The sequence below is a fragment of the Protopterus annectens genome, chromosome 9.part0 (assembly GCF_019279795.1).
Source record: "Protopterus annectens isolate FY-2018-M chromosome 9.part0, PAN1.0, whole genome shotgun sequence".
NCBI lineage: Eukaryota > Metazoa > Chordata > Ceratodontiformes > Protopteridae > Protopterus > Protopterus annectens.
In genome coordinates, this window is record NC_056743.1 from 933,665,972 (window position 1) to 933,679,452 (window position 13,481).

Below are 13,481 nucleotides of genomic sequence, written 5' to 3' on the forward strand. Positions count from 1 at the left end.
CCCAGCTTATATTTGGAGAAGTTTAATATAGTTTGTTTTTTATTTGTTTCTGTATGTTGTTGTGATGGAATATAGTAAATATTGGTTTCCTATGTTTTTTCAATGTTATGGGAATTAATGTTTTCAGGTTTTGGTGTATTGAGCTTTTAGGATTTTGGTCTCAATGTTTTCAATTTTGGGATTACAGTATTTCAATGTTCTGAAGTGAATATATATATTTATTATGTACACGTTGTTTCTGGAGGCAAAAGTCTTGCATGCAAACACACACAACACTCTGATTGCCAGAAACACACACACTGCACCCACCACACATAGCACATGAGCCTACTTACACTATACATATGTACTCTGCACATGGGCCTACTTAACGGTGAGGCACTTAAATGCAATCTTTCCAAACCCCAAAGACCTTCCAGTCATTCCACCTGCAAAAAGTATCCTCGCAAACCAGAAAGCAGTTAACAAAAACAACACCTAACACTGCATATACAGCCACACCCAGTGGGGCTCAAGCTACCAAACCTATAAGGCAAGTCAATACACAACTGTAATGCCTTAAACTTCCTGTAGTAGAGATTCATGGGATATATGCACATACTTTAAGAAAGTACAGTTTTGTACCTACCATAAATGTAGATGTCCGATAGATATGCAATTGCAGTCATAACATATGGGTTGTCCTGCCTCAGGCAGCCCTCGGTCGGCCGGATTCCAAAGTCTGGGTCCGACGTCGGCTGATGTCGCATTTCTCTGACATCAGAGCCGCTGGAGTACATAAGCATCAGCCGACGCCATTTTCTTCAGTGTTTCTTGCCCCAGATGCCAGGTGCCCTCCAAGGAAGGCTGTAATCAAATTGGAAGACAAAAACAGGATTCCAGACAAATAAGTAAGCAATAAACAGATACACCATAACAGATATCCCCAGCTAAGAGAAACAGGGATAGGAGTGGACCCAAGGCATAGAGGGGTATGGAGGGAGGGAAAATCCGACTGCAGTTGCATATCTATCGGACATCTACATTTATGGTAGGTACAAAACTGTACTTTCTTAAAGTATGTGTATATAGAATGCAACTGCAGTCATAACATATGGGTTGAATACCATAGCTTAGCTGGGGGAGGAGGAATGCTCTAGGAAAGAGATGGTGTGGCAATCAAACCCTGCAGGACTGCCGAAGCAAAGCCTGCTCTGGATCTGGAATATAAAGGGAGCTCGTAGTGTTTGGAGAATGTATGCACGGAGCTCCATGTAGCAGCTTCTAGAATGTCTTTTGTAGGCACCCCTCTTAAGAATGCTGTAGAGGTGGCTGTAGCTCTGGTGGAGTGTGGTCTGACATTGGCTGGAACATTCTTCCCATGGAAGGAATAACAAAATCTGATGCAATGTCCAATCCATTCTGAAATAGTCTGTTTGGAAATTGCTTTTCCTTGTACTCCAGGGGCGTAAGCTACAAAAAGCTGATCAGACTTCCTACTGGTCTTGGTTCGGTCCAGGTTGTAGCGAAGTTGTCTGTGAATGTCCAAGGTATGCAACAGTCTTTCCCCTTTGCTCTCAGGATTGGGGAAGAAAGTAGGCAGGTGAATAGCTTGATTTAAAGAAACCCTAGATACCACCTTTGGCATAAAAGTAGGGTTGGTTCTTAAGGAGACCCTGTCTCTGTGAAAGATTATGAACGGTGGTGTTGCCATTAGGGCCTGTAGTTCCGAAACCCTTCTTGCTGAGGTAATTGCCAACAGGAAAGCTGTCTTCCATGATAAAAATTGTAAGTCCACTGAAGCTGCTGGCTCAAAGGGAGGTAGAGTCAGTTTTTCTAGGACAAAGTTGAGGTCCCAAGCTGACACTGGAGCCTTTCTTGGTGGCTTAATGTTCTTGATTCTCCTGAGGAATTGCCTTAAAGGATGTGAAAACACAGGCGGATCAGTGTTATATCTAGCTGAGATAGCTGAAGCATGTATCTTTATGGAAGAATATGAGAGTCCATTCTGTAGCATATCTGCCAAATATTCCAGGATGAGTGGGATATTCAATAATGATGCATCATGTTCCCTTGCTGGTATTCCAAATGCTGAATCTCTTCCATTTTGCTAAGTAAACCTTTCTGATGGATGGTCTTCGAGCTTCTGTTAATATCCGCTGAACTTCCTTGGAGAGAGATAGATTGAGGTTATTCATGGGATCTCCCAGGCTGTTAGCTGCAGTGTCTGAAGGTTTGGATGCACTGTTTTGAAGTTGTGTTGAGTCAAAAGTAGGGGCCATTGGGGAAGGGCCCACTTTTTGTCGTGACATATGCTCCGTAGTAGTGGGTACCAGTGTTGTCTTGGCCAGTCTGGAGCTATTAGGATCCCCTTGGGCCTCTCTGCTTTGATCTTTAGTAATACTATGGTCATCAGTGGCAGAGGTGGGAATGCATAGATTTTTAGAAAGTTCCAGTTGAATGAAAGAGCATCTATTTTCCAAGCTTGTGGATGGTATGTCCTTGAACAGAATTTTTGTAGATGATGGTTGAGGTGGGAGGCAAATAGGTCTACTTCTGGCCTGCCCCACGTCGAGGTGAGTTGAGTGAAGATTTTCGGATGTAACCTCCACTCATGTGGATCTATGAAATTCCTGCTTAGGCTGTCCGCCAGCACATTGTCTTTGCCTGGAACAAACTGGGATTGCAACTGTATGTTTAGGCTCAGTGCTTTTTTCCAAAGATTCATGGTCAGTCTGCAAAGGGGGTAGGAATGGGTTCCCCCTTGCTTGTTTATGTACCACATCACAGTGGTGTTGTCTGCCCGTATAAGTAGATGGCCTTGCTGAAGTTGTTGTCGAAAGGCCTCGATGGCATGCATTACTGCCAGCATTTCCTTTTGGTTTATATGCAAATGTGTTTCCTTTGGAGACCATTGTCCTTGTATACATCTGCCCTCCATGTGCGCCCCCCATCCAAGGTCTGAGGCATCTGTGGTCATGGTCTGTGTTATCTGAGGTTTTTTGAATGACATACCTGTGTTTGCCTGGCTTACCGAGGCCCACCATAGGAATTCCTTTTGTAGGCATGGAATGAGTGGTATGGTTGTCTCTAAGTTGTTGCTGTGCTGAGACCATAGGCTTTTTAGGTACCATTGAAGCTTTCTCATGTGTAGTCTTGCTAATGGAACCAGGAGAATGCAGGATGCCATGTAACCCAGGGCCTGTAGGAATCCCCTTGCAGTCATCTGGGTGAGTTTTGCCAAACCTTTGAAATAATGAGTTAACTTCTCTTGCTTGTCTTCTGTCAGGTAAGCCATTTGAGAGGCTGTGTCTAGATTGGCTCCTAAGGTTATTTGCTGGGATGGTCTTGACTTTTGGAAGTTGACTGTGTATCCCAGAGCCTGTAGCAATTGTATGACATAGTTCAAGTTTTTTGTCAAAATCAATTTGTCGTCGGCTTGTATGAGGCAGTCGTCCAGGTATGGGTAAATTTGGATCCCCTGGAGCCTGCAATGAGCAATTACTGAAGCCAGGCATTTTGTAAATACTCTGGGCGCAGTAGATAAGCCAAATGGCAATGCTGAGAATTGATAATGCTCTGGCCCTGCAAGAAATCTGAGGTATCTTCTGCAGCTGTGTCTGATAGGGACATGCAGGTATGCCTCCTTGAGGTCCAGAGTAAATCAGCCAAGACCCCTTGCCCAGCATGGGAAGGAGTTGCTGTAGAGTCAGCATTTTGAACTTTGGTACTACGAGAAAAGTGTTTAATGCGGACAAATCCAGTATTGGTCTCCATTGAGTTTCTTTTCTTGGAACAAGGAACAGTCTTGAGTAAAACCCCTGGCCTTGTCTTGTTGTGGAACTCTTTCTATTGCTTTGATCTGAGCAAGCAGAGAAATTTGCTTGATAGCCTCTGCCCTCTGGTTTTGTGGTAGGTTTGGCATGCCTTGTTTTCTTGGTAAGGTATGAAAGGTAACCTTGGTCTATAATGTCCAAAATCCATTTGTCCTTTGTCAATCTGTGCCAATTGTCTGAAAACAGAGATAAGTTTCCGCCCAAGGGAGCTTCTATTTGCTCCTTGGTCAGCAGAAGTAGAGGAAAGTCATTGAGATTGTCCCTGTGTGGCAGGGGAGACCCCTGTGTCACTTTGGTTTGCTGGTTGCCATTGTCGTCCCCTGTAAGAACCTCTGTATTGTCCTCTTCCTCGGCCACGCCTGTTTTTACCCCTTTGAAATATTTTAGGATTAGGAAAGGACCAGTTTTTAGAAGGCCAATTCCTGCTGAATCTGGGTGGCTGATCCTGGAGGAAATCTTTGACCGTCTGAACTGATTTTGCTTTTTCCTCGATGGACTTTAACACATCTTTAGCAGTAGTACCAAAAAGCTTGTTCTTTTCCAAAGGTGCATCAAGAAGTTTTGCCTTAACATGATCTGGTAGAGGTTGTTCTTTTAACCATGCATGTCTACGAATGACCGCCCCTGTCATAGCTGCCCTACATGAAGCTTCCAATGCATCATATCCACACTGCAGAAAGTGATTGCTGACTTGCTGAGAATTGTGTACAGCTTCCGGCAAAGACTTCCTGTCTAAAGGTTCAGGAGAGGCCAATGTTTTCTGTAAATCATCTAACAGGTAATCCTGATATTGAAACATATGAAAGAGGCAATTCAGAGCTCTCATAGATAAAGTAGTGGAGGTGTAGACCTTTTTCCCCCATCTCTCTAATGACCTAGCTTCCCTGTTGGAAGGCAAGGGATTTTTGGAGGTGGATGCTGAAACCCCTTTAGGTCCCTGAGAAATAGTTTCTAAATCAACAGCATGGGCCCTAAAGAAATGAGAATGTGTTTCTGGGACCCTATAATATCTGTCTGGCTTGGCTGGGGCAGGAGGAAGAGTATCCGGGGTAACACTGGAGTCAGAGTATAGGTCATCCAAAACATCAAGTACAGGAGGAATAGCCAGGGGCCTGTGTTGGGGCTTTTTAAGGAAGTTTCGAAGGCGCTTTCGGGAATCAGAATATTCCTGGCCTTGTCACTTAAAATGTTCCCTCATGGTATGCAGAACTTCCCCAAAAGAAATATCCTCAGGAGGGGAGGCCGAGGGGATGGAATCCTCTGCATCAGAGTCCTCATAGGTCTGGAAGGGCTCTTCCTGGCCATCGGAGTGAACAGAGTCCTCAGAATCTACATCTGAAGGGATAGGGTCAGAGGGTTCAACCCGGGGCCTCTTATCAGGAGGAGGCTGGGATCCTCTCTCAGGAAGGGCCTGTGAACCTCTAATCATGGAAATTAAGTCTGCGGCCATAGTCATGATTTATGTTTCAGGAGTAGGCTCAGGTAAGGCCTTAACAGTAAGGTGCTTGGTCTTGCTGGCTGCCTTAGCACGTGTGTAGGCCTTAATAGACATGGCCATAGGAGGCCTAGCAGCTCCACGTGCAGGAGTGACCTTATCTACAGCAATGGTCTCGGGCATTTCCTCGGTTTCAGTATCCGGAGGAAAATCTATAACTGGTGTCGGTGTGGCCTCCGGTATCGGAGGTGTCAGTAAAGCGGTGTCTTCGGTTCGGAGCGGTGAAATAACAGTCTCAGGGGAAACCGGAGCACTGGTGGTAGGTTTTGGCGTGGAGTCGGTGGAAGACACGGGCCGAGGAAGTCGGTCCCGGTCTTTTAGTTTCTTAGGAGTCTGCGATGTCGGAAGTTCCGACGGCATTGTATAAGCAAATTTATCGCAGAAAAAGTCTTCAGCGAACTCCGCCCGGCACCTAAGAGTGAAGCGAGCACAGGCGACACAGGCCGAGACGTCGTGGTCTGGGCCAAGGCAAGGAAGACAGTAAGAGTGGAAATCCTTATGAGGTTATTTGTTTACCACAAGACAGACAATTGTTAACTTTTTCAGTAATTTCTGACATCGGCTGAGGCAAGAAAGGTCCCCAACTGGGTACTTAGCTTTTTTGATGACTTCGGATTCGAAGAATACAGGAGCTGACCGACCGGCACTTGCGAACTGCTTCTGCTTCGGGCACCGCGCGGCAAGAAAGACTGAAGAAAATGGCGTCTGCTGATGCTTATGTACTCCAGCCGCTCTGACGTCGGAGAGAAATGCGACATCCGCCGACATCGGACCCAGACTTTGGAATCCGGCCGACCGAGGGCTGTGGCAGGACAACCCATATGTTATGACTGCAGTTGCATTCTTGAAGGATCATACCATTGATTCAGCTACATGACTTCTGAATATCCATATGTTTTCACTTTTTAAGTTTTTATTGATGCATTCAGTACAATAAAAGCAATTTCAACTAACTGTAGAAATGCCAAGTCTCTCCTTTTTTCTGAACCCTTCAGTACAGCATAAATGGATCATTTGGATATACTTTGGAAACACAGAGCTTAAGACAAAGCCTGATGTCCATAAACATTAACGTAGTTTGCATATATTCCATGGGCCTCTTCTGCAGGAGGTTTAAAGTATTACAGTGAAGAGACTGGCGTACAAGTCTTTTATAAAGTTTTTTACTGAATAAGTTTTGTATGGTCTTTACCCCAGTGGTCTGGATGTTATTTGGAATATTTTGCATGCACCTTTAATGTTTATTGATATCAGACTTGGTTTTGAGCTCTGTGCCATTTTGGTGGCAAGTCCCACACTCTGGGAGAAAACACATATAAAGCTGTAATGCACCCCCCTTCAAGTTTCTTATGTTGCTGTAGCCGAATAGTTTCTGTGACAAAATTTGTCTTTTATTTCTATTTTGGCATCTTTTTGTATTCATGTTGTGTTTTTGCTTTTGTGTACTGTATTGTATCTTCAGATTTACCACCTTAGGTCAAAAATGCCTGCCAGGTTATTTCTCCTGCAGCTGTATGTATATAGTCTGCTGCTAGTTTTAGTGGCTTTTTTTTGCTATCGTGACTGCTACTGATTCATATATTCACTCTCTCTTCCTGTGGTACTTCATTTTCTGTGTGTGGAGTTTATGCATTCAGGTTTAGGAGGAGAGTATTGATTAACTTACGGGATATCTTGTATTGTCCTCTAGTCAGATAAAATACTTACACTTGAGGTATTAGTGCTTTTATTATTTTAAAGTATGTTTAATTTGCCCAGGGCGGCCGCGGTGGTGAAGCAGTTAGTGTTGCCGCCTTGCAGCAAGAGGTTCTCCGGTTTGATCCTCGGCTGGGATGCCTTCTGTGCGGAGTCTGCATCTCCCTCCATGTGGTCGTGTGGGTTTCCTCTGGGTGCTCCGGTTTCCTCCCACATCCCAAAGACATGCTGTAGGTGGATTAGGTACTCTAAATTGGCCCTAGGTGTGAGTGCGTGCGTGTGTGTGCCTTCCATGGAAGACTGGGCTGGCAACTCGACACCGTAAAACTCCACTGCCAATCATGAGTGGACAGGTGATCCACTGTGGCGACCCCTAACCGGGAAAAAGCCAAAAGAAGATGATTATATATATATATATACATACATATATATATATATATATACATATATACATACACACACACACACACACACACAGATATGTATATGTGTGTGTGTGTGTGTGTGTGTGTGTGTGTATATTACATATATATATATATATATATATATATACACACACACACACACACACACACACACACACACATATACACATATCCAGTGTTTTTTTTTTTTTTTTTTTTTTTTTTTTTTTTTTAATTCCCTCAGATGTTCCGCACTTCAAACTCTTAGGTAGGATGATCCCCTTACTTGGAAAGTTCTGATCAACAATTATCTTGAGTACATTTAAAAACTGTCCTCTCTACTTTTCAACAGGATCCCCTCTTGTTCCCTTTAAACATTCATAAATTATTCCCTTTGCCCTTTTTATTACGAGTATAAATCATGCCCCTTCTTTCCTCCATGGTAGTCATATATTCAGCATTTCCAATCTTCTATTATAAAGCAACCCTTTCATCTGCAGATAGGAATGCATGAAGGTTTTGGAACAAACAGCAAATGAGGCTATAACAGGGGAATTAATGTATTACTGACTTAATGGACAAAAAATGGGAATTTTATTTAGAAAGGATCAGGGAACTATATTTCAGAGATTCCCTAAGATACTCACATAAATTTGTGATCAAGACCAAGGAAAGATACACAAATTAATTTCTTAATACAGGTCTGTAGAACTGGAAAACTTTTGAGACAAAGGATATATCAGGGAAACAGAAGAGGTATTTTGCCAGTTTCTACATACCTCAAAAAACTGCTAGGTTATCTCTGGCAGATGTGGAAGACTTCCTGAGTAATCTGAATATCCCAAAACTCATCCCAGAACACGCACAAACCCGATTGAATCCAATCACCATAACAGAGATAAAGCAGTCATTAAAACAGCAACAGCATGGTAAATCCCTGGGCTAAATGGGCTTTCAATAGAGCTCTGGAAGGAGGCAGGTTATTTGAGGCTATGAGAAAACTAATTACATACTGGAAACAGGACATGCTCCCATATCTTGGGAGCAAGCAGTAATGGTGATACTTTATAAGGCTGGAAAGAATACAGGGTTATCCAGTATCAAACAGATCAATATCAATTTTAAACCATGATTGCAAATGATGTCATTAATGGAGAGGAGATTAAAACGTTACGTACTCACCATAAAACGAAGTTATGTTCTTACCATAACGTTCCATGTGAGTTGTTCATCTCACCTTTGTTCTTACATGTGGGTTCGGCTGCTTTCCAAGCTCAAGATCTTGGAGTAGCTTGAGGCACAGTCCCTATCCCATGATGCTCTCTGACTAACCTCAGATCTAGTTTGCTGAACCCAGCAATAAAGAATACAACTAAACATACCAATATGCAAAATACATAATATGTATACAAATATTTACAATTAGCTAAGAGATACTCTGGCAGGAGTGAAGGACACAGTCAGAAGAACCAGACCACCAGTCATACCCGTTCTTCAAGAACACGGAGGGGGAAGGTGGGAGGGAGTATAAGAACAAAGGCAAGATGAACAACTCACATGGAACGTTATGGTAAGAACATAACTTCTTTATGTGCAGTTGTTTAATCTTGCCGTTTGTTCTTACACATGGGTAAGCGTCTCAAGCACCCTAATACTAGTTGGCTCACGGGAGTACATTCCTGAGAACAGTGGAACCAAAGGAAGCCCTGTCCCTGGAGGCTCTGTCCACTTTGTAGTGAGTGATAAACGTATGAGGTTAGGACCAAGTAGCAGCTGCACAAATGGTGTCCAAAGGCAAATGGCTGCATGAGCCAGAGATGTAGAGACAATCCTGGCAGAATGAGCTTTCACATCATGTTCTAAGGATTTGTTGGCTGAAGAATATATAAATTTTATACAATCAGTTAACCATTTAGACAATGTAACTTTAGATACAGGAAACCCCTTCTTATTGTCAGCATGGCTGATCCGATTTCCTAAATTCCTTTGTTCTGTCCAAATAAAACCTCAATTGTCTGTGAACATCAAGCTTATGTAACATGTATTTCAATTTATTAGAATGTTGTCTGAAAAAAGTGGGAAGCTCAATAGACTGGTTCAAATTATTCCTGGAGTAGACCTTAGGAAGAAAGGTAGGATTTGTCCCGAGAGATGCTCTGTCGAGGTGAAAGACCAGATACGGAGGTCTGATAGAAAGAGCTTGTAGTTCAGAAACTCTATGCGCCGAGGTAATAGCCACCAAGAAAATGTCTTCCAAGAAAGAAACTTCAGAAGACAAGATGATGCAGGCTCAAAAGGGGGGAGCATAAGTTGAGACGGTATTAAATTTAGATTCCAGGGAGTACCTGGATGTTTGATAGGTGGCCTAAGGTGTTGAGTCCCTTTCAGAAGGCTTTACATAATCTGTGAAACATAATATTAGAGCCTTCACATCCTAAATGAAAGTTGGATATTGCAGCCAATTGAACCCTTATAGTGGCAGCTGCCGCACCTTCGTGAAAAAGCGTAGTCAAGAACTCCAGAATCCAGGAGCGACATAGGGATCAATATCATGTTGAGACGCCCAACAAACAAACCGCTTCCATTTACTGTTGTACAGTTTCCTGGTGGAGACTTTATGAGAAGAAACTAGAATATGTTGCACCGCGGAAGACAAATTATATGACCTGGCTAGGTTGGGAAGTGGAGCAGCTAAGCTGTTAGTTTGAGGGAGTGAAGAGCTCCCGACGAGTGAGTCAGAAGGTCTGGCACTGGGTCAAGAACCCAAGGTTCTTCCACTTGATATAGCTGAAGGAAGGGGAACCATATCTGCCGAGGCCAAAAGGGGGCTATCAGAATAACAGTCCTTCCTAAGCTTTTGGCTTTCTGTAAAAATCTGGGGATCAGAGGGGTTGGTGGAAAGGCATAAAGGAGACACGAGGGCCAATCGTGTACGAGCGAATCCCTTGGGCTGTCCCCAAGTGGAGGATACAGGGCAAAGTAGCTTCTGCATTTGGCATTCATTGGGGATGCAAAAAGGTCGCAGCAAGGCTGGCCCCATCTGCAGAATATCATTTCCACTTGTTGTTTAAGGGACCACTCATGGGGCAACAGAATGGCTCTGCTCAATTTGTTCGCTATCACATTCGATGTCCAAGGGATGTGCATTGCTATCAGAAAGCGTCCGGTGGATACAGCCCACTGCCAAATTCTCAGGGCCTCTCGGCATAAGGGGTAAGACTTGGTTCCCCTGTTTGTTGATATACCAGACCACCGACATGTTGTCCGTCTGGATTGCAATCGTCTCCAGAGGTAGAGAGTCATGAAAGTGCTGCAATGCTAGAAACACCGCTCTCAACTGTAGGACATTGATGTGCAAATGGGATTCCATCTCTGACCTAGTACCTTGGACAGTTCTTCCCTGAAACAGCCCCCCCACCCTATCAGGGAAGCGTCCGTGGTCACCGTGACTGAGGGACAGGGAAGTACAAATGGATGACCTACAGTTACCTGGTGGCTGTTCAACCACCAAAGAAGATCCTTTTTGCAAGCATTTGTCATTAGAATCTTGAATGACATTGGAAGCTGTAGATAAGACCACTGGGTGAAAAGTAACCATTGGAATATTCTCACATACATCTGTCCCAGAGGAACCGCTATGAGCGCAGCTGCCAAACTACCTAACAGCTTCAAAACTTGGGAGGCCGGTACTCTTCTTTCCAATTAGCAAGTGGGACACATGACTTCGTAGAGAGATTACTCTTGTTTGAGGCAACCTGACCAAGGCGGTGGTGGTGTCTAGATCTGCTCCTATAAAAAAAATATGCTGCAATGGCAATAAAGCAGATTTTTCAAAATTTATGGTTATGCCTAACTGAGAGCACAGATCGATTGTGTAATCTCTGGAGAGAATCAGTTGATGCCTGGTGGTGGTGGTTAGGAGCCAGTCGTCCAGATACAGAAACACCCAGAATCCTAGACGCCTCAGGTGAGCAGTAACCACTGCCATGCATTTGGTGAACACTCTGGGGGCTGTGGTGAGACCAAAGGGCAGTGCTCGGAATTGGAAGTGACTGGCCCCCAGCCGGAAAAGTAAATGATCTCTGGATGGTCTGGCCATTTTGATGTGGTAGTATGCATCCTTGAGATAAACAGAGCACATCCAGTCGCCCATTCCTAGAAATGGTAGTATCGATTGAAGCATGGCCATCCAGAACTTTTCCTTCTTGACAAAGGTGTTGAGTCTGCTGAGGTCTAAAATGGGCCTCCAGTCCCCCGTTTTATTTGGAACTAAAAAGAACGTACAGTTGTATACCTACCATAATTTGATTTCTGTGTTGGTAACTGTATTTAGAACACAACCTACAGCTGATTACTGAATTTCCTGCCTGCACTTATTTTTAAAATCATTTTTTTCTTAAAACTTGCATTTTATCTGTCTCTGGCCTAGCACTCAAGTGTGGGGTCATTTACTGCACTGTTCTAACTTGTTGATACTTGTGAACCTCTGCTTTCCTTAAAAAAAAAAATATTGCTTTTTTCCCACTTTTCTGAGATTTAAAAAAGTTTAGTTACAGATTTGCTGTTCTGAACTGTTTGTAAGTTTCTTAGAGGCCATTGTTTGCTTGGGCTAAAGGGAAGTCTCTGTGTTCATCAGTGGCAGTGATAAACATTGAGCAGCCTGCTTGCCCCTGTGTGAGTGGTTACTGCCTTGAAACTGTAGTTTTATTGGCCATTTTGGGTCAATTCCTAACTCCTTGATCTCCATCTCTTAAAACCCTCTTTTGCGCAGTTTTGCATGTTTTTGCGCATAGCGCAACATCAGGCAGCGCCACCTAATTGGGTTTAAACTATTCCTGGCTCCACAAAGTCTGCTCTTCACTTTTTCCCCTAGAACTGCTCTATCTCTCAAATTAAACACCATATTATCATTCTAAGGCCCCTCACTGGTCCAAATAAGTAATTTTACAAGTTAGCACTAATAAACCATAAGCACTACTTACTCTTATACTCTCTACGATTACCTTGTCCCCTCTATTGGTCCGTTTTAATTCAGTTCCCTATATTACTCTAGCATGTCCAAAGGTCAGTCAATGGTTTCCTCACCAGTCCAGCTGGTGAATCTGGGAATTTTGAGGCAATGTTACAACTGTCTCATGTACACAGACAACCCTCTCCTTCTCCAAACAGGTTCAAATATATGTGAGAGATGCAACCATATAGCCAAACTGGAGGCTGAGCTCTCTCATCTCAAAACTGGTGTAACCAGTCAGGAGGAGAAGGTAACCTCACACAACACAATTCCAGTATCACATAGACCCACCACAACAGTAAACCAAACACATAAAAACACAAAACCATACTCGGCGGCTCTAAATAAAAATCTACCTAAGCAACAGAGACCTCCAAAGCAGATATCCAAACAAACGCTACCCCAAAACAAAACACGTACAACACATAGCACACAAAGTCAGTGTGCCAAGCAGTCACAGCCTTTAAGGCTGAATAACACACCTGATACTCTTGTAATAGGTGACTCTTTTGTCAGACACACTGACGTCCCGCTCACCAGGCTGAATAAAGAGAAGGTCACAGTGAGCTGCCTGTCGGGCGCTAGGATCCGCCACATAACGCAAGCACTCAGGTCACTCCAAAGCAAATACAAATATGACTCCGTCATTGTACATGCTGGCGTGAATGACCCGAGACATACCTCCCTTGACTACATGAAGAGAGAGACATAGAGGAGCTCTCTGATCATGTAGCCCAGGCTGGTATGACCCTGACCTTGAGCAGCATCTTACCCTCATCTAGAATGATGCCACAGTATAAAGACAAAATGATCGATTTTAACAATTGGCTAAAATTTTGGTGTCATTCAAAGGGGATCCAGTGTCTGTCAGCCTGGGATGACATGCTCGACAAGCCACGTTGCTTTGCTAGGGACGGCTTGCACCTGTCACCCCTGGGCTTTCGGATAGTGGCAAAGGCTCTTGCCACCCCCATAGTGCCTTTTTTAGGCAAGGCTCAAAAGTCAAACCCACCTCCATAGACAGCACAAGGAACAAGAAACTAAGGGTAATGCTGCTAAAC

At 43.7% G+C, this 13,481-nt stretch overlaps 1 protein-coding gene across 1 annotated transcript in view; it reads right to left on the reverse strand.

Annotated features, from left to right (window-relative positions):
• LOC122810608 (tastin-like) overlaps positions 1 to 13,481 on the reverse strand; it is a 1,451,617-nt gene that overhangs the window by 301,350 nt on the left and 1,136,786 nt on the right. The gene's annotated exons all lie outside the window — the stretch shown is intronic.